Raw genomic sequence first — 26,935 nt, 5'->3', positions numbered from 1 at the left:
CTATGCACCTTGCCTATTTGTCCAGGGTGCTGCTGTGAAGTAAATAGGTAGCATTTACTAAATCTACCCAGGATCTGAGCAACCTGATTGAGCTGTAGGTGTCCCTGTTAATCTCAGGGGAGTAAGACTAGATGACCTTCATGGGTCTCTTCCAACTCAAGTAATTCTATGATTCTACGATAAATAACATATTTTCTGTTATGACCCTACCAGTATGTTTGCAGTGCAAGCTTTAGTCAGCTTTTATTAATTAAGCAAGGGACCACATTTTCTGCCTAGTAACATTGCTCTGAAGCCTAATAAAAAACAAACAAACAAAAAAAAACCCAAACCAACCAGCATGATGACTTAAAAGATCAGGGAAAAAGCTAATAGCTAATCCTGCTGCATACAAATACAATTAAAAAATTCCTTTGGAAGGACTACTGAATAAGCTACTCATGGCAGGAACTGCAAGACTAGACTCACTTTGCTGTTGCTGGGTTTTATGAATTGTTTTATTTTTGTCCAGGGCTAATTTTCCAATCTTAGCACGTCTGGTCATCAGGGACATACCTTAGTGAAGGCAAAGTAGAATGGTTTTGGAATTGAGTGCCACGTGTTGGAGGCATGCTGAGAATGGTAAGCAACGCCCAGATGAATTTCAATAAACCTTCTTATGAGACGAGCTTTTTGCAATACTGGCAGCACTCACAGCTGGGAATCTTCCTTATGGATAGTTAATCAAGCAGTCTGGCATAGGATGGTACTCTTGGTATTCATTCAATAACATACTATTTTGAGCAGGTTTACAAGCAAGCTGCATTAATTGTGAAATTTAAGTAAATCCAAATAATTTTTAAATAATTGGCTGCTTACTTCACGTGTCATAAATCAATGACATATTCACCAAAATGTCTGATCAGGGAATTTGCAAGGTATTTTTTGTACATGTACAAATCTAACCAAATGAAACATTTCCAGAGTTTTGAGTTTGCATGTTTTGATCACTGTTTGCTACTTGAAATGCCATACTGAATATTGTAAAATTGTTTGCTTACAGACCAGATCCTTCATACCAAACATTACTGCCATGTATGTAGAGCAAAACATCTCAACCCACAGCTAGCTTTGTTACAACAATTAATAAACAAATTCGTCATGTCAATGTTTTCATTATGTCTTACTCATCTTATGCTAGCTTTTCATGTCTCCCCACCATTTTGCTAAAATGCAAAATACATCCTTTCTGCCAGACAGAATGGTTCTGTTGCTTTGTACCTTTTCTTTAAATCCACTCTCCTTGACATTTCAGTGCCCTTCACTGTAGTTGTCTCAGAAATATATCCTCCCTGGAACATGGCCTGAAATTTCTATTATTTTCACCTTTTCATTAAAAAATAATGGCAGATGTAATGCAACATGGTATCCAGCCACGACATATGCACCACAGCAGGAATTTGCATTCCAAAATGTCCAGTAATATACTTTTCAGTAGAAAAATCCCAAGGCTAGAATGCATATTCTATTAAGCTACCCGATCAGCTCCCTCTCTTCCTGGGTAAAAAGCCATGTTTCTGCAGAATCTCCTTGTGAATTTGAAATTCAAAGCTAACTGACCTTCTTTGAATTGGGCACAGGAGGAAAAGGGAAATGTTTATAGCTCTATCTGGTCTGCTCTGCCCCTTCCTAAGCTCCAGTCCTACAGACGCACATCAGTGGCAAGGTGATACATCCTGATCGACTGACACTAATATTGAAATTCATTTTTCTCAAGATCGCAAACTGTAATGTGGAGGTTCTGCAGGATATATAGTAATTTTGCTGGGATGTTGTTCTTTTAAAGCACTTGTGCATCTCTATTCCTTGCAATCTCACTCTCAGGAGACCATCCTCTTACCCTGAAATGACTTCGTGTCTGTTCTACCTTAAGTTCCTCTTCTTCACATTACTTTGTATCTCATCATTTTATCTTCTTCTGCAAGGCAATTTTTATGAGGAAGGACTTGCAACAGACAAAAAGCTCCATACTTCACAAAGCTATCTGATCCTACTTCTCACACAGTGCGACCACCTTCACTTGCGTTATGACTTACTCTGAATTTAAGAGTTTGTCCTTCTGGTGAACAAAAATAATTAGGGCATTTAAAATATCACTAATGAAATCACAGAGATGTTATACAAAAAGAAAAATAAAACCACTTGATTAGATATTAGATTAACAACTCTTAATAAAATTACGTAAAGTTAGTTAATGAATGCCATTCTCAGTATCCTCAGAGCAATTAAAATTCAGCACTCTGCAAGTTTCTTCTAATGAATTGCCAAGGTCTCTTTTGGAAGTATGTGCATGGTATTAATACCAGATCATTACAAAAGAGCCTACAGACATTTTACAGAGTTTCTTCTGCAGCAGGTGTGTGGGTCCTTGGAACAAATGAGCCACAAAGTGACCCACTCATTAGGTGTCAGATGGAAATAAATAAGAGATATATCCAGTGGCTTTGAAGTAACTCCAACATAATGTGAACATCATTAGAGTACCCACGACACAAATGATCAGTCTGGTGGTATGAATGGAAGTGTTGCCAGAAGTGTCATTGTGACAGCTAAAATAGGCATAGTTTTTCTGTGTGTGCACTTTCTCAGAAGTCACAGGACTGCAACACATCATTTTTCAATTCGCTATTGAAGGGAGACATAACAATTCATAAACACGTTCATTTTATCTGTCCCTTCAGCAGCAGCTCTGTATGTACAGCAATTACTTATCACTACTAAAGTGCTTACAGCAGAATTCATCAGTACACATCGGTCTAGAGTAAAAAAAAGTACTTGAAATAACTAAAACATCATTAAAAAAAAAATTAAAGATTTAATTAGTTCTAGAAAGCTAATTTCTAACAACCTTATTCTTGCCAGGACATGTTTCTCGAGTGTAATCATTTGTGACTGGATGGTGTTGATTATATTCCACAATTTTGTCTGCATTCATTTGTTGCCTATTGCAGGAAGTACTTGAAAATTACTTTTAAGAAACGAGGAACATCTAATCTGTCAGTTCAGCTCACAGGAAGCTGCAAAGTTCAGAGGTGGTCTGTAACAAAGGAACACTTTTCAGATAGTCCAAGAACTACAGATCTTACAGCAGAGTATGCCAAACCTATACTCTCAAATCCGATCCTTACTCTCTGGTGGCCAGAACACTCAGGAAATTTGTTCCCTAACAAAATAATTTGAAAACCAGTGAAGGGCTTGAAAACCAAAGCCACACCTTATTCTACCAGTAGGATAGGAAAGCATTGCAACATCTGAACCTCTGACAGATACTGGATAAAAAGTATGGTCCCTCTCCCAGTGCCACTGCAACCCCTTAGTTTCTGAATGTAAAGGTTATGAAAAATATGTATATATCATTAAGAATGATGACTGAACTGAAAATCAAGTTTGCAGTTTCAAGATAGTTCATCCTTCTCCACAGTGACATACAGGGTTGTTTTGAGCTTGATCTGTTGTTGGGTTTTTGTTTTAATTTCAACAGTTTGGTGACTGCTGTCTGAAGGCTTGTTATAGGTCTGAGTGTCTGTCTTATTTAAGACTGATGTTTTGAAGACCACTTAAAAATTGTGTCCCAGTACCTAATATGGCTTCCAGGGAAGAAGAAGTCATTGGCTACTTCCTAGCAATAGATCAAACTAAAATATTTCAGTGATTAGTCTAAGAAGAGAGAAACACAAATGGTGATTTGTTGATGCCTGACCCCAGACAGCAAGCCACAGAAAATACTTAAGAACTTTTAGTTCTGCAAAGTAAGCTGCTAAAATAATCTGGAGATCACACATAATCATTTTGTGCTTTGTCAGGCTCATTTGAGTAATATTTTGGTAAAGACAGCATTTTCCAAAGGGACTGTTGTCCTAGTTTTAGAATTCACTGAAAAAAAAATTACTTCTTTTTTGTCTAATGCCTACAGCCTAATTTAAATAGGGAGATACTTCAGCTCTCTCAGCTGAGAACAGAAAAAGCAGATAGGACAGTATTAGTCTACAGCAAAACTAGAAACTGATTTACAGTTTTGAAACAACAGGAAAGCTGTCCATTGTGTAATGGACACCATCCCAACTATCACTATATAAGAAATGATTTCTTGGCCCCTTGGAATTTTGTCTCTAACAGTGCTGGGCTTGCAGGGCCATGACTGCAGCTTTCCTTGTTCAGCTGTGCCATCCCCACCAAATCCCTTGAACACTCAGCCCACACTCTCTGTGTGATCCAGCGAGAGCACTATGATTTTGTAAGCTTTAAAGTAACATGTTTTTCAGAACCATGTAGTCTCCCTCTGAAATCAGAGTACGGGCAGAATTTCCCTAGGATCCAACACATCACACCAAAGAAGGTATTTTAAATAACAAAGATCTAAGATTGCTGTGTGCACAGCCAGAATCCCTTCAGAAGAGCAGCAGCATAAAAAGCAATATATTTTAGTTTGCTAGGTCACAAATAATGAAATACAGCCTAGAGATTATTTGCCATTATATTCAATTCAGTCTAGCAGAGATAGAAATTAAAAAACATTTTAGAAGTTCCTTAAATGATAGCACATTTTCCTCCTCAGCTCAGGTGCAACCAATCTCTGCTATGAATCTCTACATTTCTCTAACAACTCCTGGTTTACTCAACTTCAAAAACACATTCATTAAAGTTTGGCAAAGATTCCACATTTTTCATCTCTACTTAAAACAAACTCTTTAGGACAAGAATGTGTTCTACCGGCCTGTGATCAGCGTCTTGCATAACAGACCCAAATCTCTACCAAGATCATAAAAGTATTAAGGATACTGACACCATGTGAGTGGGGTAGCATACAAGACATGCAAGCAGCAATAATTCATATGACCTTCTCATCTGCTGATACTGTTAGCTCAGCTCTTGCTCTTCTCTCTCTCTTCTCTGCAGGGAACTTCCAAAGTTATCCATCTCCTACAACAAAAAAAAAAAACTGAGCTTCACTCAAGTGCACTAGGGGATTTGTGAAAGTTTGTCACAGATTATGTGTCGAAGTAGGCACTGTTATGTAGAGGGTACATTATTGATAAAAGTTAAATATTTTATCTTTCTTCACTGTCTCCAAACAAAACTGCCATTTACTTACTGGAAGGCTGAAAGTTCAGCCTTTTCAATATTCTAACAAGGAAACATGCTGCAAATTTCTCTCTGAAGACAACAAATACCATGCCCTCTCTGCAGCTGTGGCAGAGGAAAGTCTCTGCATTTACTCCCTTCCAATCAGGGGTCTGCAAATGCAGAGGAGTCCCCAGCCGAGTAGGAGGGAGCAGCCCTGGGGCACACTGAGCACACATCCATGGTGCACCCCCATGGGAGGAGGGACAGTTTCACATCTATGTTTCTGTAACCCTTATGGCCAAGTCCAACCCATCCTATTAGCAGCATGCAGGTGTTTCTGAGTGTGTTTGTGCTTTAATTATTCAACACATCAGCTTCATCTTTTATGGATTATTCTGCATCAGTGCTGGTACTTGCCTCATGCATTATGCATGCACCTGGATCTGTTCTGGTGGAAGGCATAAAAGACACAAAGCATGCCTCTCACCTGTATGCGTCCAATTAGAAAAGAGTGCTTCTAACCCTGAGCCCGAAATGAATCCCAGGTGTGTCCTCCTCTGTCCCATAATTGCACTTCAACATCTTCCAACAAAAAGTTGATTTTTTTCCTCTTTTCTTTTACTCAGGCTCTCCTAATTTGATGTTTTTGTTATGGTCAGCTTATAATAAAAGAAATTTCCATTACAAAATGAACTTTTTTGCAACTACCAGCTCAGATGCACTGTCTCCTGAAAATCATAAACATTTAAAATAAATATCTCAAAATGAATCAAATGAATCAAGTCTGAATTCTCAAAATAGAGCCACTGCATGATGCACCACTGTTCTATTGTGACAGGCATCAGAAAAGGCAGATATGTAATCTGGTTTTATCGTGCTAGTGCAGCTCACTGTATGGAATATATGACAAATTATTGATAAGCATGAGTAGAAATCCAAGTAAACATTATTGTTATTATTATTGCTAATCTCATTTAAGAAAGCTACGTTCCTTTATTCTCTTTTTCAGAGTAACTCAGTGGCAGACCTTCTTTCCAAATAGACCCCCGTTTTTCAAACATGTTTCAGAGTTGTCCTGCTATGATGCTATGGCACAAGGAAGACTCAGGTTAGGTGGCAGAGAAACTGGCTCAGAGAGAGAGGCTGGCATGACTCCCAGGGACATTCCACCTGTAACCATTTACCTCCAGGGAAAGGGCCCAGCCCAACACATCCTGTAGCAAACTGCTTGGAAGGGGTTGACTGGTTGGGTGCTGTTTTCTTTCATAAAACCGTCACCCATGTCTCACCTGGAGCAGGAAACTTGACAGATAAAAATTCCACATGTGCCTTAATGATTTGGGATCCCTAAGAGAGTGCTGACACAGCCCTGTCAAGGAGGTACTGATGAGCAAAGGCATTTTCTCTGCAGCACAGCACTGCTCCACCACTGGTGCCTGTCCCCAGCACCAGTGTATGCTGCCATGTGCCACACATCTGCACATCAGTGACAGCATGTTTTCCCCACTCTGCTCACCGAAGTGCTGGCTCAGGGATTTTAGCATCACGCTCCCTGCACGGGGTCTGAATCACACAGCTCACCAAGATCTGAAAACTGGAAAATTGAAATTAGGGATTTAGACTTGTGAATGTGTTACTTCGAAAGCAACAGAACCTGAAGCTCTTCTTTGGTTCCTCTGACAGTGCTGCAGATGAAAATGCTTCACCCTGCAGCTTCCAACAGCTCTCACTGTCAATGTTTCTGAGGGTCTGCACACTGTGGCTGGTGGCAGTAAAACAACTCTGATTTGTCTCATTCTGCCTACAAGGCAAACAGCCCATTCACAAAAATAAATATTCTTATCTACCTTAAGACAATAATTATTTCTAATTAGATGGCTATATTTTGATAAAGACTGGCTATTTTCAATGTGGAAGCCTCTTGGTTATCTCTTTTGGAGCTCAGTGAAAGGGAAAAAGGTCTGGACAGATTCCATTGCAAAACAATCCAACTTGGCAGCCATCAGACAGCTGAGGTGAAGCACAGCCATTCAGCGTCTGGGCTGGTGACAGTGTCTGGGAATAAATACCCCCTGCATGCTCCTGTCCCCACCAACATACTCTCAGGGGTGGCATCTGTAGGGTCAGAGATGTTTTTAGCAGCATGTCCTTGCTAGAAAGCATACATCAATTAGGGCCACATCTGCTGGAAGCGAAATCCAGGCTGGTGTATTAGCAGCTCCCCATCTGCAGGTCAGGTATTCTCAGGCCTCATCATGACAAAGACCAAAAAGTGCCCCTTTGAAAGCCCACCAGTGCTGTCCTTGTTAAGGCAGCAAGCTAACTTTCAAGAAATATTGCCACGATAGCTCTAGTGAATGCTAAGGTAGGAAAGAGCTCCTCAATCATGCAGAAATATTTTAAGAGAAACACAGCAAAATTATGTAAATACATTTAAATAGCAGCCTCCTGCATTCTTGGTAATTGTTTTGCCTCCTACACCCAAAGCACTGGGTTCTGAGAATGGAGAGAAGTCTGAAACCAATTATAGCCAAGTGACATCAGCCCTTGGTTCAAGAGAAAAATAATCAGTAATCTGCCTTTAAAACACTATGGGTATTCAACATGGAGAGAGTTACAATTTGGGGTGTCATTTTTCCCTGTTGTCATCAGCAGGACTGTTAGCTGCCTCCATTGAGTTACTTGAAGGTTCTCTCCACTACCTCATCTCCAGCTCTTCTAGATGGCAAAGTCTAGAATTCTACCAAATAAACTTCCCAGAATGTATGAACTGGATGTTTTCTCCCCAGATTTTCCAATTGCTGAGAAAGGTACTGCTTACCAGCAGATGACTGAGATTAATGATGACATCTTAAGGAAACATTTTTTGCTGTGTTTCGTATTTTAGTTAAGCCTGAACAGTTCCTGTAACACACAGAAACAAAGTACAAGAGCAAATGAGACTTGGGAGAAACAAATGCTTTCCTATAGAGGAGTTCTTCTTACCCAGTGATTGCTTATGGCCAGACTCAGCAGGAGTACGTGTATACAAGCCTCTTATTCATTCAGCAACCAATTTATAAGTTGTTATTCAGCTCTTGCCATCCTGCCCAGAAGAAACTCTTCAACAAAAAGGAGATAGTTAAGGAACGTGACTGTGACTCACCCATCACCTTAAAAGGGTCATATTGATTTGTTTTAGCAATGCTAAGATGCAGGAACAACTTGTATTTGATTTATTTCTTTCTTTTATACTACCATCCTCTTTTCTCAGTCCCTCATTAGAGAGGAAATTTTCATTTATATATCAATTTATTATATATTAATTTATTATATATATATATATTCATTTATATATAAGGTAACACTGGCATCAGCAGCATTTGTCATGACATTTTTATTAGCTGGCCAAATATTACCAATCCTTGTTTTAATCAAGTTTAACCTAGATTTTGAGGTTTGAACTGCATAGTCATTACCATAAAAATGTTTCCATAGTCCAAAAGCCTGTTCCAGAGATGGCTGATGTGAATGAAAAGACTGTCACAGAGTTCAGTGAGTCCGAATTGGGTACTTTACTTCTTAGATATGAAGCACTGGGTACCTGCCTTTCTAGATAAAATGAACTGGCTCTCAATCCTACTTTATCTATTGAAGACAGGGCAAGGTGTAAATATTCTACATTAGATTTACAGAGCATTTTTTTATCTCTAAAATGGTTTGCAGGTATTAACCACATAATCATTAAATATTGATATTTGCATGATTAATGCTTGTTGTTACATTATATAAGAAGAATGATACAAATGCTGGGGTAAGTAATCTGCCTTGGAAGCAAGCCAAGAACTTGCAGATAGTCACTCTGTCGCTTTTGTTTCACATATACCCCTATTAAAAACCTGGCAGCTTTAGAAGGAGAACTGTGGGGACGGTGATCCTGATGCAATACCCTGAACTTCACTTTAGCCTCATTCTGTATCAAAAATATGATTAAGATTAAAACTGTATGCCTAGAGAAAACATTTTCTGCACCATGCATTCTTTGAGGACTCATGCAGCACTGGGTCTGATGGATCTTAGATCAGTATCCCTGCTTGGGGATTTTATGGCTCCATCTGCATCACGTATGTAATGTGAAAACAACTGCTAAGGAGACATTTTTAATCCCTCTGAGTTTTTTTCTTGCATGTTCTCATTTGTGACTGAGGACTTTTTTTTTTTTTTTTTTTTAACTGATGCTGACAGAAGGGAGATTTTGCACATGAAAAATATTCTTGCCTCCTCACAGCTTAAAAAAATAATAGCTGCAATGAGCAAGAAAGGTATAAAAAGCAGATGCTCAAGTGGTGTAAATTAATGCAACTTGGATAGTAACACCAATTTACCATAGCTGAGGATAGCATCCCAGAGAGTCTCCTTGTTATTCATTTTTCTATTACATATCCTTGCTAGGTCAGAAAGTTCCCATTTTTCATGAATAGTTCCTGCAAGAGTTACTTGGAGGTGATGAATGAAACCCTAGAAGATTCGTTCTTATCTAGTTGACTTGCTGTATCCAGCTTCTTCGCCCTACTGCGCAAATACAGGCAGGTTTGAAAAAATGGACAATGAGAAGGCTGAGGTATTCAACTTTTTTGCCACAGTCTTCAGTATTAACTGCTGTTCACAAAGCCTTTGAGCAGATGAGTAAGAAGGCAGGGACTGAGGAAGAAATGTCTCTCCCACTGCAAGCAAAGATGAGGTGTGTGACCACCTGAGGAACCTGAACATACATAAGTCTATCAGTCTTTATAAGATGTATCTCAGAGTCCTGAGGAAATTGGCCAAGCTGCTCTCAATGATATTTGAAAAGCCCCTGGTGACTGGAAAAAAAAAGGCAACATCACATCTATTTTTAAGCAGGACAGAAAGGATGACCCACAGAACTACCAACCTGTCAGCCTCATCTCTGTGGTGAGGAAGGTCATGGAACAGATCCTCCTGGAAGCTATGCTGAGGAACATGGAAGAGAGGAAAGTGATATGATACAACCAGCATGACTTCACTGAGTGAAAATATTGTTTTACCAACCTATGGTGGCCTTCTATGCACTCTCAGGAATTTGTGGATGACACCAAGTTGTGTGCTGTAGTCAACACACCTGAGGGATGAGATGTCATCCAGAGAGATCTAGACAAGCTGAGCAGTGGGTCTAGGAGAACCTCATGAGGTTCAACAAATCCAAGTGCAATGTCTTGCACCTGGATTGTGGCAACCTCTGCTATCAGTACAAGTTGGGGGACAAAAGGGTAGTGCCGAAAAGGACTTGGGTGCACTGGTAAGCTGGATGTGAGCAAGCAGTGTACCCTCACAGCCCAGAAAGCCAACAATATCTTGGGCTGCATCAAAAGAAGTATTGCCAGCAGGGCAAGGGAGATGATACTGCTCTGCACTGGTGAGACCTTACCTGGAGTACTGCATCCAGACATGGAGTCAGTACAGGAGAGATGTGTCTGTTGGAGCACATCCAGAAGAGGGCCACAAAAATGATCCAAGGGATGAAACACCTCCCTGTGAGGACAGTCTGGGAGAGCTGGAGGTGTTCAGACTGGAGAAGAGAAGGCCCCGGGGAGATCTGAGAGCAGCCTTTCAATATCTAAAGGGAAGCCACAGGAAAGAAAAGGACAGGCTCTTTAGCAGGGTCTGTTGTGACAGGACAAGGGAAAATGTTTCCAAACCTAAAGAGGGAAGATTTAGACTGGACACAATAAAAAAAAGGTTTCTACTATAAGAGTAGTGAAGCCCTGTTAACAGGTTGCCCAGAGGATTAGTGGATGCCTTGTCCCAGAAGACATTCAAGGTCATGCCAGACCAGGCTCTGAACACCTGATCAAGCTGTGGGCATCCCTGTTCATTGCAGGGGAGTTGGACTAGATGACCTTTAAAGGTCCCTTCCAACTAAAATGATTCAGTGATTCTAATATTCCTGCTAAGACTCAGTGTATAGAGAGCCCAACTAATTGCCACTTGAAGAGAAACAATACGATTTTTTGAAGTTATTTTTTAGAACTCCTTGAAATGTTGTTAATTGTAAAATACAAGTGATTGTGCTGGTATTTTTAGTACTCAGCCAGAAAGAAAATCATTCCCTCTTCTTCTCAATGACTTTATAATAGATTCTGAAGCATGTAATAGCTAAAGAATGAAGAAAAGTGAAGAAAAAATACAAATTAAAGCTTAATTAGACATTAGGTCATTGAAAGTTTGTATCAGAAGTGATTGGACTTTTTGTTATGGTGGGTCTGTGAGCAGCTTTAGCACAGCTTTCCCATCCTAAGAACATTTTGCTTCACTGTTTCATTTGCTGTTCTCTGAGGTCAGAACATTTTTCTACTTCTGTTCTTTGACAGAGTTCCAGGTGTACTGCCTCACCTCTACCCACACCACATGCATTTGGTTTGGAGCATCTCAGGATTGAGATGCTACAAATAACTGTCCTCCAAACTACCCAACACAACCAGATCTCCCAGAAGAGATGGTGGAAAGCTGCCTTACCTAATCTAGAGATTGATGCCCTCAGGAAACCTGGAGATTTCTGGCTCAACACTGGAGCTGTGCGAATGACTAGTTGTAGCTCCCATGAGGCCCTGCTGCACAAGAAACACTTGTCATAAAACAATAAATATTGCTTTTACATAATCTGTAGCATGAACTCGCTTCTATGTTTGTATGTGTTGTACTTAAATATAATCTCCATCTTTTTAACAACGGTAACAGATGTGTTTTAATGATTATGATGAACCTTAAAAGGTGTCCTAACTATTAGAGGGCACCTTTTTTATTTACTAGGCACAGCTAGTAAAGTAGTCCAGGAACAGGATGGTAGCCAAAATGGAGTAGTCTTGTGACATATTATTCTTTAAGTACCCTCTGATGTACCTTTTTTCCCTTTTGCTCTTGATTGTTGACTTGCATGTTTGCAATTTATGAGCACACTACAAGTTGGTTGCTGAGATAACAGAGTTTGGAAGGGGGTAACAAAAGTCTCTGCCCATGCAGTGAAGAGGCATGCAGTAAACATGCCTCGAAAGTCTGTATGGAAAGTCAGTTGAGTAATTTCCTAGTTTTCTGCCACTGTTAAAATCTGGTGAAACTGTAAGAAGCCCTCCTGATTGTATCACAAAATTTGAGACATATGATGATTGAAAATTAATTACAAGCACTGTGAAATAGAAACTAGTGCTCAAGAATGTGAATCTTGTGAATACACAACAAATTCATAGTCATTCTCATTGACTGTTAAGTTAATGCAAGCTGTTAAATGCACTCTCTCCACTTATGCCATTCTAGGGCACCAGAAAACTTGCAATGTTTTTAGAAAAATGTATTACTTTTAAGTAACACAGGTTTTTCAGTCTTCAGCATCATGCATACAAACCCCCCTCTGAACAAAGGCTGTTATCAGTACCAGCTCTGCAGAGTGATTTAGTTTTGTGATGATGCCCGGTGGGAACTGGCCTAGATTGTATTTACAAACACTCAGACCGGTTTTGCATTTGATAAGGAGATTTTTAAATGCAAACCAACATCCCAACAGTGAGAACCTAGTTATATACCTGGAGAGGTCTGAAGGACATAGAACGAAACTTGTTATGTGTAACCACCATCAGCACCATCCTAAGAACTATTATTATCATCCATATTCAGAGTCACAGCTTCAATTTCACAACATAACATACGTCATTAGAGCTTGCTACAACATTGGCACCACTAGATTACATTGATGTTATTTTTGTCCCCATAACTAGGGCCAAGGAGAGCTGTAGCATGATCCTGATCATACTGATACTGGTGGCAGGACACCAATCAGCCAGAATGTGAAAGGGAAGTGTTTGTTACCCACAAGCAAACAGCAGAAAGAGGAAAAGAGCAGCAACTCCCATCCCATTGTATAATGCATATTTTTTAGCAGGACCAGTTCAATTAGGTATGTGCATGACAGTGTAATAGGAGCAAGTAGTTTGCCAAATCTTTGTGTCCAACTGTTCTTTTATTCTGGAAACAAGACAATTCCACAGAATCCCACAGACAATAGGGCTACCAAGCATATTTTTCTAACACATCTCTGTTGTATTCAGTATGTAAATCATGCCTGGAAATCACAGAATTAAGAGGGCAATAGATGGCATTCACAACAACGTCAGTAACATTGTAAAGTTTAGTTGCACAAAGAATATTGTCTAAAGTATGTCTCACAAGAATGTCAACAAGTTCTGCTTAAAATCTGATTCTAAAATTCCAGAGGCTTGTTTTGATCTACAGTAATTAGCATTCATTCATTAAAATTCATTATTTACAAATACACGTTACAAAAGGAAGAAAGTTGTGCACATAAAGGGAAGTAAAATATTTTACGATGTAAATGTATTTGTATTGGGTATCTACAGCTGACTTTACATTATAGCTATATTTTGTTATCCTGTTTAAGCACAATGTTAATAGAATTTCTGCAGTGCAGCATCTAATCAGACATCACAGCTGTGGGAATCTGGTCTATTGCTAGTTTAACCCTGTGGCTCTCTGTGAAGAGTTGGGAGTGTAATGCCGGCATTCGTTCTACCCAACTGCTCTGTTTGACAGAGATGATACGCTTGTGACATGACAGCATAATAAAGAGATTTTAGCAAGAAGACAAACTTATTTATTTCTTTCTCTTGTCTCCAGGTGAAAGATTGCTTTGGGGCCAAAGCATTTTTAAGAATTATTTTCATTCTGATAACTACTTCTAGGCTTCATTATGACAAAATTAATACTGGATTCTTTCTATTTTGTTATCCCAAGAACAACCCTCATCAGCAATTTTCCCAGGCAAATGTTCATTGACGAAACATATTTTAATTCCCCTAAAAAATTATTAAATACTGTTCATTTTTCTACTATCTCCTGTGATTACATAAACTTAATTAATTCGAGTTTTATTTGTTTGCAACAGATCTGGTATTTTGTCTACCATCATTTTAAACTGCATTCTATGATTTATCATGGCTTTATAATTTATGGATTTTAACATTTGTTTTTTAATGTTTCTTCATAGCTTCGTTATATTAAGCCTTTACCATACTGTTTACTGCCTAATGAAAATAAAAAGCAACATGAAATAATAGTGAGGTAAAACCATAATATTTAACACTTCTCATAAACTGACTTGTGATGAACACCTCTGGATGTATGCGTAGTGAGACAGCAGTCATTTGGAAAAAGTGTGATGTTTAATCTTTAAATCACAGTAAAATAAATTATGTTTATGTATGTCAAGGCAATTATCCCATCAAATGAAGGTGCTTTCACACAGCTCAAGTACAAGAAGCAGTAATAGGGTTTTCATATTTTTGATGCAGTTGGAAACATTTATTTTAGTAGCTACTCAATGGAAAGAAACAGTTCATGCTGACATTTCCAACATCCTTAAAGTATTATTTTTAAAACCACCTAAAGAATTCAAAAGCGGGGGCACAATTCTCTGTTGATTACATTTTATAAGTTGTTATAAATGTTTTATAAAATGGAATTGCTTCCTATTAAATACTCCAGGGTTTAAAAGTTATTTCTATAGATCTATTTTTAATTTACACACACACACACATAAAAATAGCTTCATTAAAGGACGCAGCAAAGTCACCCAGTTGAAAGTTAGCGTATGCCAGAATTAGAAAGGGCCAAAAAATCTTCATTCTATCCATTTCTGTGTGCAGTTTGTCTTCTGCAAGGAGCACTGCAAACACAGCGTGGTGTTAGAGACAGGATGAGAAATGCTGAGAGAAGAATTCAGGTTTGGTGGACAACCATAAAATTGATAATGTCTATCTTTTGAGGGCATAATTATGAATTCATTGGCTCTCAATTTACAATACTTTGATCTTTTTTAAATGAGAATTTTGTAGTCAGATCCTACTATTGCAGTTACATTTTCTCAGCTATTTCTTTCAGTTCCGCTGTCCCCACTGCCACTGGAGGGTCTTGCAGGTGGCAGACTGATGGGGATATGCGCTGGGATCCTGTGGTGGGATGAGAGCCCAGCAGTTCTCCCTCCAGATAGAACTGCTGCTCAGGTTCTGTCATGTTTTGTATACACCAGGCAGTGTTACTGCTGTTGCTTTGGCCAAATTGAATTTTAGCTATTCAGAGCGCTTCATATTCACATATTAACTAGGCTAGATACCATAATTTTCTCAGGGAATACAAGAAATGAAAGAGAAATATCAACTCGTAATAACTTGTAGCCCAGTTAAATGGAATACACAGGAGAAAGAACTGTGACTTTTCTTTAATTCCAAGGTTTGCCAGATAAATACCAAACACATTCTATAAAATCCGATGACATTATATTTTATAACAAATTCAGTCTTATCTGTTGGAAAGGAATGTGTAACCTCTACCAGCAGGATGTTTTCTGCAGGTATTTACTTCATTCCAAAAGTTTCTGAGTGGATTTCTGGATTCCTCTCCAACTGATATATTCTCTTGCAGCACAGAAAAAGTCCAGTTTGCGAGTCAACCACACAAGAACCATCCTCACCTGTATTCCAACACATGTAAGGCATGCCAAGACCTGGCATCATCAAGGTGTGATTAATGTGTACCATGACTACCATGACTGCAACTAGATTGAAATCAACATAACAGAAAACTCAAATTCAGCCATGCATAGAGGTATCCTTAAGAAAGTGCCTGACTGTAAACTCCACACCAAGGAAGAACACACTGTGGCCTTGAGAAAAAAAACAGACAGATCCTTAGTTTTATGAACAGCGGTATTTATACGGTTATGGTGGAAAGAAAAATAACCTTCTCCCATTATTTTCCCTCCTTCCTTCCTTTTTCTTGTTTTGTCTTTGCTATTCTAATTTATGATGTTCTGCAGAAGACAAAAGCCCAGAACTCAGTACACTGGCACAACGCCTGGAAAGGTGACATATTGCACATATATTTTTCATGTTTTTTAAAATATCCATGCAATGAGGTTCTTTTTTTTTTGCATGAATTCTTGTATGTATTTGGCAGAGAAACTCCCTCCCTTTATCACACAAAGATATTCTGCTTTCAGTTCCTGCTGCAACTTCCCAGAAAGAGACTCCTTCAGAAAAGGATCCCTTGCACAGAGCAGTTCTGAAATATTCTTCTAATTGTCAGTAAGAGCTTGAAAAGTGGGAATGCTCTGCATTATAATAGATTGGGACCTGATCTGAAACAGGAAGCAAATATTTCAGGGTATGGTTCAAATCACAAGCAAAGCCACCAAATAGTACAGTCTGTGGATATAGAGTTCCTTATCTGAGAGTTATCTTTTCCTTATTCCTAATCTGCCTTGATGTGCTAGCACAATAAAAGGCTTTTCTCAAATAACAGCTGCATCCAAGCTCTATCCCCCAGATAGAAGATTTTTAAGAAAGTGAAGTAAAGAACATCTGGACTTTAACATTAATCTAAAGTGTGTCTGTGCAATTTTTTTTCACAGCTCTACATTTGTCCTACCTGCACTCAAGTTATCTGAGCACCTGCCAGGCTTCATCTGGAGACAATTTGCTTTAGACAGCTACTTGAGCTTGTTCAAGTGCAGCAGTGGCACTTCACTGCATCCTTATGGACTCCACCTCAGAGCTGGCCAAGCTGCATTGGGCCTTTGCAAGAGGCCAGCATCACACAGATCATCGGTTAAGGACTTTCGACACAAGGAAGGTGTCAAATTCTCATTTTCTCAGCACAGAAATTCAGAACTTAGATTTTGCACCTGACATTTTGATGTAGTGATTACAAAAAGCAAGACAGAAGTCTGGCACTGGACACTGGTATTGAGGAAATCATGAGTCTCAAGTTTCTGTTCCTTGAAAGCCTGAAAATACATCCTCCTGGAAACAGCTTTCTGTGTTCAGTCCTCATTTGGTCCACATTTCAGATGCTAAAGACCTATATATACACATTCCTTGGTCTTTCATTTAAGAGCCAGTACTAATACTAAGGATACCGGCCTTTAACTCAATGGTGAGACTAAAAACCACCACTAAGGTCACAGAAGGAGAAAACAGTTAGAGGTGTAGTAGGTTTCAGTTAGAGGTGTAGTAGGTTTCATGAAGACTTAGCTTATGTCTCCTCAGCTACTCAATGAGATTTTTTTCTTCTATACATTGGAATTATTCTTTAAAATTATCCCAGATGTCTGTGCTTCCAGTTTGTTATGAATATGCAAATCTCTTTTCACTGATGACAAATATTCCCACCATTGTCAGATATTTTTGGATCAGACAATACAGAACTCAGATGGTATTACTGGAAGACAAGAGAAGTCAGCCAACGGCATCCAGCACAGCTGGATCATACCTTTATGAGTACTAAGAAAGCACTAAGAAAGTACTTACATTATAGGTTGTAGGAGAACAGACTGCAAGGATTGAATGTTCTCAAAGCTTGAGCACTAGGGCTGAGTTCAGCATGCAGTCCTGAAACTCCAAATCGTATCAAACTACTTCTGCCTTGATTCTTGCATTCATCCCACTGGATGCTTCTTTCCAAAAGAGCCCAATTGGAACGGCAGGTGCCTGAAATGCCTTCAAGAGAAATTATCTTCTGACTTGCTTTCTGTTTCAGAGTTCTCTGTACAGACCTGTGAAAAAGATTGAGATTTTTTTGTTAACACACGCAAAATTAAGCCAAAGGTAACATTTCTTTGCCACTGTGCTTTACTTCACATTTTCTTGCAGAGAATTTCACCTGCAGCTTTCTTTCCCAATCCCTCCATTTCATTTACTGTACCCTCCTGAGCCAGGTCCCATATAGCAGGATCTGTACACCTGTTTGAACTGTCAGTGTAACGCTGGATAACTTAAGCCACAGGGAAAGGAGTGTGGGGGGAAAGTTCCCCTTTCTGACAAGTTTTCCTAGGTGCACATGAGAATGATGGATAATACACAGGATAACCCACACCTGCTGTATCCAGTATCAAGGTCAAAGTGCTGAGCAGTGAACATACTGCAGAAAACACTGCTTGGAGTTTTATTTATAGGGACTTATATTATAGGGATTTATTTGTAATCAGAGTTATTCTATCAGTTGAGCACGCTATACTTACTTACTGTGCAGTCCTTCTATTGCTTTATTTAATCTTCTGTATATTGATAGCTAGTTCCATAGGCATTAAGTGTCAATATTAACTTTAAAAGCACTAGTGTATGAAGCAAGCAAAGTGAAATGATTAAAATATATTAGCTGTCATTGGTACACTCCTGGATTTTAAACTATTGGAAACAAACACGATTAATTCTTTTCCCACCAAAACCAACAACACTGGGTCACTAAACACTGATATAGAAATGCATTTTGTGTTGTTTCTTCTTTCTTTTGCCATACTGTAAGGGCCTGGGAAGCCTCATCCAGGCGGTATATCACATCTTTAAAGTATGAAATCTAAAATCACTGAGGAAGCAGATACTCATTCCTTCATGTTCAGCTTTTCCTTTTATTTTCCAGCACAGAGCCTGCTAATCACGTAAATATTGGCAATTTATATTTGAATAAAATTACTTCAGAGATAAAGACAGAGCAGGAAAAATCTGAACCAAAACCAAAACCAAAAATTCTGGAATTCCTTGTACTGACGGGATATTGTTATAGTTGTTGTTATTATTATTACTATTATTTGTGGGTGAGCAGGGGGAAAAAAATCCTTCCTGTATCAACCCTGGACTATATCTCTCCTAGTTACCCACTATAGTCTTAAAAGATTTAGGACAGGACAGGACATAGGGATAATGAGAGACATATTATTCATAAAAATGTGACAAAAATGAGCATCTTCACAGCAGTCCCCTCATTTCCCCACACTTGCAACAGAAGCTCCACCTTTGCAGACATGACACAATCATACATGGTAGATTAGCGTCACAAAAAAGCACATGCAGTGTCCGGAAATTGATCTCATGAGAATTATCAATTTCAGAGAAGTAACATATTCCCACTTCCCAGGGAGATTTCTATTTCTTACCTGTGTCCCAGCATCTCAAGCCCTGTTTGGTCTGATGTAGCCAAACCTAGCACCCTACTTTTTGCTGAACACGCCTCAATAAAAAAAAAAACCTAAGTGTATCCAAGTAAAATCAATCCAGTAGCTGTGGACTGCAAAAGCAGCAATGACTGATTTGCTTGTGTCCTGAAAAGGCTCTTTATAACTTCTGCTGACTTCATTGGAATCTGGCTGACTGAGTGGAAACTCTCTGTGAGTACAGTCCTACTTTTTCTTACTATCTATATAAACATTGCTCTTCTAGGTGCCTCACGTGGCTGATCTTATGAGGTTGTGCACCCAGGTGCACTCCTTCTTTCTAACACCATCAACAAACTGGTCTGAGCAACCCAATTTCCTTATCTGGAAAAACACCGGGAATATCCAAGACAAGCCCCAGGTATCAGTGGCATTGTCTGAGAAATAAGTTATGACCAAACCATTCTTCCCTTCATATCCTGCAGTAAACGGATAATTAGTGGAGGTAAAGCAGAAGATGGCTGGGTGGGGAAGAAGCAAAGCTTCTCATCTATAAGAGCAGAGGATCTGGTACAGTTTGCATTTCTGAGTGATCTGTTTATGCTCTTTCTTTCAATATCGGTCTTTCCATGTTGAGAAAGACAGAGATACTAATTTCCATGGTATATTAGCAACAATTCTCATAGTAGGCTTATTACCAATTTCCTCAAGTCTTTTGTGGCTTGTATAATATATACTTATGTTCAAACAAATATAAAGAGCAGCCACATTTTGCAGTGACTACTTCAAGGTTCTGATCATTTTTTTATTTTTTAAAATGAAGAACATATGGTGCTAACAAAATAAGTGCACCTTTAAAAAACACCCCTTGCATAATAAAAGCTGTGATTTTAACTCATTCTGACAATCTAAATTCCTATTAAGGGATATACAGCCAAAAATGCCCACTCCAAACATTTAGTTTTGCCAAAGGTAAATAGAGCAGATCTCATTGTCCTCTCACAGCAATTTTCACAGACTAAATTCTCCTTTCTTAATTGAAGTCACTCCTGATTTATGTTGATGGGAGCTGGCAGTTTGATCCATTATTCTTTTAAGACAAATTTCCTGACCGGGTGATACTCTGCTTTCCCTGTTCACATAAGGAACAGTCTATTAGTAACCCCAATGACTTCAGCATGATTGACTCATATTTCAAGTTTAAGATTAAAGTCTTGAAACTTCTTTTTTTTTTTTTTTTTAATTCCAAGAATAGCAACTGCATGCTGGGGCAGAAATATATTACATCTATGGATATGCGTGGAAGTAAGTTACATGCTAGAAGACAAATCCACAGCTCTCCAAGATACTGTTCTGTGTTCCTTCATCTTGTAGGACTCATAAAATTTAAACCATGCCTGTGTTTTCTATAGGAAAAAAAAAAACCAGCAGGAAAACAAAAAGCTGTTTGTGCCTCTGTCATGTACTGTTAGACAGGCAGGTCCTCTGTGGTACAAGACACCAGGAGCTTGGGATGTTCGGAACAAGAGCTTCCTGAGCAGCAGAGAGGAAGGCAGGGACACCTGGGCTGTGGGGGGGAATGCAGGGCCTGCAGTCAGTGGCTCAGTTGCTATGAGGAACAAATGTTTCTAGACACAATGCCAAGAATAAAAAGGCTTGAAAACACGCAAAGTCCTAACATATCTTATTTAAGCAATTTCAAGAAGTACTGGTGTTCGTTCTATGTTATCTTTTGAGATTTCAACTGCTTTTAGTGTAAGGTCCTCAAAAATGTGATCAGTACCTCCTGATACACAGACATTTGTCTTGCAGCTCCTAGCCAGAGGAGCTGCTACTTTTGTTCTGTTAGCATAGATTTTACTCATTTTTTTTCCGTGAGTCCAGAGCTCTAGAGTCAGCCAAGACAAAGCAGAGCCTTGCCCATTTGATTGCAATCTAACTTGTTTGTCAGCAATAAGTTGTCACCATCGTAAACAAAAAATGGTTTATTTAATGAAAGACAGCACTTTTTAGAAATGTGTCACTACAGCTGTGCCTACTTCTATTAGCATAGAGTTTGTTATGATTAAAACCCCTCTTTTGTGCCCTCAGCTTCCAGTGAAGTCACTCAGGGCAGAACTGTGGTTCAGGGAAAGGTGGTGGTATCCCCATATTTGTAACTTGAAGGTTTCTGCTTTTTCTTACTCTTCCAGATTTTCAAAAGGAGAAAATAGAAGAAAATAAAACCCACAAAACTAGGAGAGGATCGACATGAGTGACCTGAAAGTCCCTTATAAACCCTGGCTTCATATTCTTACGTAAATAAATGTGAGCACATCCTGGTTTTTTCCTGGCTTGTCTTCTGTCAGTAAATAAATCACGCCAGTCCCTACCAAAACTTCAGCTTCAGCAAAATTCTCTTTTCACATAATCAGTTTTCATTTTCATCACAGTTGAACATGGATCCTACGCTCTTGTAACCTTTCTCTCAAAACCAATTGCAGTAGTCACTTCTCTGCTACCCTTCACTGATGCTCGCAGCCTTTTGAAAGCTCTCTGCATAAAGCAGGAGACACATTAGAAAACTATTTCCAGTAATTCATGGACCAGTCATGGACTCAGACCAGTTTTAAAGGGTATTTCTAGTTGTAGAACAAAGGGTTAGACTACTGTGCTTTCTGCTCTTGTGAGCTAAATGTGTTTTGGCTGTGAACCCCAAGCCAACATTTGTCCATGGCACAGATACACTACAGATCTGTCAAGATGGGCACCAGATTGTATTTTGATAGCTACCGCATCAGTGGAACAGCTTCAGCCAAAAATATGGGTCTCTGGCAGCCAGTATCTCCTGTGTCCAGTTCAGAAAATCATCAATTAGCATTTAACCAGAAATCTCAAACTTAGATAACATTTCAAAAGCAAAAAAATACCAGATTTTAGATCATCATCAAATTAGCATAGAAGTGGTTTTCTGGGTTGTAAAGAAGGAACAGAGAGAGAGTCACTAACTGGAATTACCCAACAGGATTAGCATTGTTTTATCTGAGAGGTTTCTCCTGGGTTGGCTATTTCTGAGTGCTGAGTTTGACGCAGGTAATCTTAGGGTTTTTCCTTCATCTAATATTCTTAAATCAAGACACCAATTTAGGCAATGAATTCCAGAAGAACATGAAAATGTGCTATGATTGCCATCAAATATTCCAAAAACAAAATTAGACAAAACAAAATGTTTGTTTTTTCACTTAAGCTGGTTCTTAACACTTTTCAGAGGACACGCTTCACAAAAAATAGGAAGCTTCCAGTTAGTATACCTAGAGCAATCCAAAATATAACACACTGAAGCCTTGAGCTGACGCTGTTTTCCTCATTAAAACCCTATGGTGATTGAGGAGCAGTGAATCTTCCAGTAGTTTGTTCATGTAGTAATGGCAGCCTCTTGCTCCTAATGATAACCATATACCATGTGGTTTACCACAATCGATTAATTATGAAAGGGATCAATTCTAAAACAAATCAAGAAGGCAAACAAAGCCTTTGGTTTATATTTGCATTTTGCCCTCATTATGTCTCTATATAAGCGTACATGGTTTCTTCTGGAGGAAGATTACCTTCCAGTTCTAAATACCTTGATTATGGAAAGCACTGCATTAAGGTATTCCTGGAAAAGGAAAATATCATTATCAGGACATCAAAATATCATTATCAGGATCTCAACAATTAGCTCTCATTCAGTGATATCCCACTGCTGCCCTGAGAAGCTGACATCTATGAGCTCCACCTGTGAGTTATGCCTATACTGTAGTGGTTTTCCAAAAGTGGAATATGTGAAATGCAGAGATTTTCCCGTACAGATTATAGAAATGGATGTATTTGTTTCACACTGCATACCCTGCTTAGCAACATGGCGAATTCAAAACAAACAAACAAAAAATAAAGTCAACCAGTGCTGACTCATAAGATCCAATATGAACTGATAAAAACAGCCAACAAGCAAAAGCCAAAGCATAACCTTGTGTCAGCTTAGTGTTAGTAAAGCAGATCAAACTTTTTGATTCAGTATCTCTAATCCAAGCCAGCGAGCACAGATGTTGTCTAATACGTCAGTGAATCAGACTTTGCAGTTCCTCCTCCAGGAGGCTGACACACGGCACCCCAGGGAAGAGTCTAAAAGAAGTAACTGAAAACTTTAATACGCTTTCACATTAAAAGGCATCTGTGCTCCCTGGCTGGGCTTGTTTATTTATTTATTTATTACAGCATTTGGATGTTTGCTGAACTATGTGTTAAAGGAAATTCTTTTATTTTAATCTAACTGAATTAAAGTAGCACAGCTGCACCTGACATTGGAAAAATTGGGGTAATTTCAATATTAAAGCCGCCATTTGTCTGTGTTGCTACAGCCTGGCTTTCTGCTACTTGTTTATCTCAGCACTTACACTTTTTTTTTCCCCCATAACATTTTATTTGCCCAGTCTGGCTTTGGTGTTTTTTTCTGTCATGGATGGGATGTAGTATAGCTTAAAACTGAGAATTTCAATGGTTTTCAGCTCCCTGGAGTAAAAAATAATGGAGTAGTCCCAAATTAAGCACAGCACAGTTAGATCCATTTCTACTACTGCTACTACTACAAAAAGTTCTAGCATTTTTCAGCTGTAAATGATGTATCATTAAGGCAGAATATGTTTTCAGGCCTTTAAAGGCAGAATTCAAAGCAGGAGTTACTTATTGAAGGCACTGCTGGGAGTTCAGCTGTGGAAATGCAACATATACTGTCCAATTGATCAATGTGGCTCTCCAATTGAATATGAGACAGATAATGGGCATCGAGATCACAGTATTGCAGATATTTTTTTCTCCTCTTTTTCTTAGTGGGCAACATCTCAGATACATTACTGTACATATCTCCGTAAGCAGAACGCTACTAAAGAGAAATTCTTTGTCAATTGCTATGAAGTATCTTTGTGCCATCAACTCGAGCCATACTTAAAACTCCACATTAAAAGAATCAGAGTGGTTCTGTTTCTCTTGCAATGCGTTGTAAAAAGAAAGGCACGAAGTGACATCACCTGAACTATCACTCCATGACATGACAATTGCTCTTACTAATATTATAGCATTGATTATTTTTATAACAATTATTTTTATGGCATTGACGCTATTTTTGAAATATCTCAAGTACTCTGTGAGTTACAACTGAACACAGTGCAATAAATTATTTTAATTTTTAATCCTTTACTCTCCTTCTCCATTGTATCTGAACATTCCAAGCGAAATCAGACATTAGGTTGATAAATATTATACAAACATGGAAGAAACAACAAAAAAAAACATTTTCTAGGGAACTGTGAGAGAATATAGTATGGAGAAACCAAAACTACTCACCAGTTCTGGCTGAATTTTGGAGCTAAATGTTGGTCTTTAAACCTTACCAGACGCTTAATACTCTGCGCGGTACTTCCCAGTCACAACAAAGAAGTACCCGTGTGCTGTGTACTTCAGTTTTAGAGAAGTATTCTTGACCTCCAAGATGCACCAAGGGGCAGAAAATTATATTTTTAAGCTTGTTTTCCTTGTGAAAAGATCCCCCCAAAATCACATTTCCCTGCTCTATTTTACAGTTATTCCCAAAAAATTATAAATTTCTTTTTATTTCCTGGGTAATTTTGGGTCAGATCCATGCCTTTGAATAAGTTCACAAGCAGCAACATTTAAATTATAAGGCAGCAAAGAACAAAAAATGAGCATCTCTGAGTATGCAATAATGGGGTAAGGAAAGAGTACTTCCACCATCAGCAACACTACTTGCATCAAAGCACCAACAGTGCCCATACTTCAGCTATATCTTTAAGTACATTTTATATTTCAACATGTTACATCTCAATAATAGCTTATGTACTTGCATGAAAGTAGAGGAGCTTTGATGCTGATGTCAGTGACAAAAGTAAAATCTGCTTTTCCATGGGGTTCAGCATTTTAAAAATATTTATGAGACAGTCACCAGTTGATACTTAGCTGAAAAAGCATCAAAGATAAAACATACAATGATACCTGCAAATGGGGACCTAACACTCTGAGGACATCAAACGATTCATCTAAGATCACACAATGTAAATTTTAGGAGAAGAAAGAAGTGACTTTTGATCTGAATTCAGCACCAAGGCCATTCTCAAACCTTGGGCTCAGGCAGCCTTTACCAAGACAGGAAAGACTGAGAACGAAGAAAAATGTTACATACTCCGAGAGATAGCACTGCGTTCCCTGAATTTCCTCTATACAAACATGAAGAGTATAAATTAGACACATTTCCAAGATGTCACTAATGCAACCAGCAGTACTGGTCATAATCTGAGCTGTGCAAATATCCCAAAAGTAAAAACATTGACAAACGTGACCTTCAGTTAATTGCTTGCATTTTCTTCCATTTTCAATGAAAAAATACCATTAAGGTTGAGGAATGTTGCTTAACTTTTATTTTTAAACATTAAGTGGTAGATAAGTTTGCCAGTGAAACTCTATAATTGTTGTCCCGCTAATATCCAACACAAAAGAAGAGGTAGTACCACTGTTTCACTTAATTAGATGTGAATCTTGTAAATTATTCAGCACTTCCTCAGAAATATGTTTTTTCAAAGAGAAAATAGCCATGAAATTAAGTGAGAACACAAGCCATTGCAAATAATTAATACAAGCTCAGTAAGACCATGTACGAAACTATTGTTTTCTTGTACACAGCGTAGTGAGGGGTTCTTTGATATGGTAATACAGACAGCAACAAAATCAAGTATCAAAATAATATGTATAATAAAACACTTTCCAGAAAATGTAAAATAAAAGATTCCAACTATAAGACAAATTTTCTAGAACACGTTCATTAACATGAAAATTAGAAGATTCTGCCCTCACATCCCTTTCCAGTAGGACAAATAACTAACATGCCAAAACTCTTCTTCAGGGATCAAATGTGTGCAGAAGAGTAGTGTTTGGATTTATATGCATAGGTTGCTCTGAAAGTAATGCCTCCTATTTATTTCCATGGAAACTACAACAGATAGGAAGAGTAAAGTAACACCAGTTGATAGAGCAAATTCACAGCTACAAAATGCTGTTTTTCAGCCACCATTAGCTATCCATTTTTGCCAGCTGTGAACAAAAGCCTGCATGCCTTGCTTGTAAAAAACTGCACCAGCAGAGGTGACTCATTGTTTCACAGCTGTTATGACAGTATAATTCAGAAGGCACCAAATCTAGAGTATACAGCAGGTGCAGTAGGACAGTCCAGCCCAGATTGGCTATGTGCTCCATGGCCTTCAAACTGGTATGGGGCCTGGTGTTATTGTGTTGTGAGAGAAAGGTTGTCCTCTGCTCCTGCCTGACTCAGGAAGCTCAACTCTTCAGCTTAGTCAGCACTGTGATGTAGTGCTCAGAGTTGATGGCTTTTCTGGGTTCCAGGAAGCGTGTAATTAAAACCTCATGCCAGCTTCAATTCCTACATGCAGGTGCTTGAAGCTCAAAGCTCCTTTCTTGTTAAATGCAAGGGTTTTTCACCTGGCACACTATCCCACATTAACTTATTCACTGCTCTCCTAAATCAAACTGTAGTGCCTGATTTGGAAATTTGTGCATAATTCCCTAAGCAAGTTGTGCTGCACCTTCCTATAAAGCATGCTATGATGATGATGTTTACATTGCCACAAAACCTGGCAGAGGTCTCAGACCACTGAATTTCTGCAAATATTGTCAATACACAAGTTTAGGTAGAGGAGAGAGCTCCTGTAACACCACAAGCTGTAGCAAGAGTTTTGTTAAACATTAGGGTGCCCATAAACAAAGCTCCATCTCCACAGAAACCCATAACAAAATAAG

The 26,935-nt window shown here is 38.7% G+C and overlaps 1 long non-coding RNA gene across 5 annotated transcripts in view; it reads right to left on the bottom strand.

The window, feature by feature from the left end:
- LOC107054633 overlaps positions 1–19,240 on the bottom strand; it is a 101,854-nt gene extending 82,614 nt beyond the window's left edge. For 4 of the 5 annotated variants that reach the window (XR_006931479.1, XR_006931480.1, XR_006931482.1 and 1 more), the window contains exons 1-7: positions 19,097–19,240; positions 17,475–17,719; positions 11,617–11,711; positions 10,529–10,717; positions 10,016–10,074; positions 8,089–8,204; positions 4,877–4,959 (exon numbers count right to left, since the gene is read on the bottom strand). This is a non-coding gene — a long non-coding RNA (uncharacterized LOC107054633). The remainder of the gene's footprint in view (positions 1–4,876; positions 4,960–8,088; positions 8,205–10,015; positions 10,075–10,528; positions 10,718–11,616; positions 11,712–17,474; positions 17,720–19,096) is intronic. The other variant, XR_005839755.2, reaches the window with a different exon arrangement.
- Between the last annotated feature and the right edge of the window lie 7,695 nt (positions 19,241–26,935).

This window comes from Gallus gallus, chromosome 14 (assembly GCF_016699485.2).
Source record: "Gallus gallus isolate bGalGal1 chromosome 14, bGalGal1.mat.broiler.GRCg7b, whole genome shotgun sequence".
In the NCBI taxonomy this organism is placed as follows: domain Eukaryota; kingdom Metazoa; phylum Chordata; class Aves; order Galliformes; family Phasianidae; genus Gallus; species Gallus gallus.
This window is presented reverse-complemented; position numbering and strand designations above follow the sequence as displayed.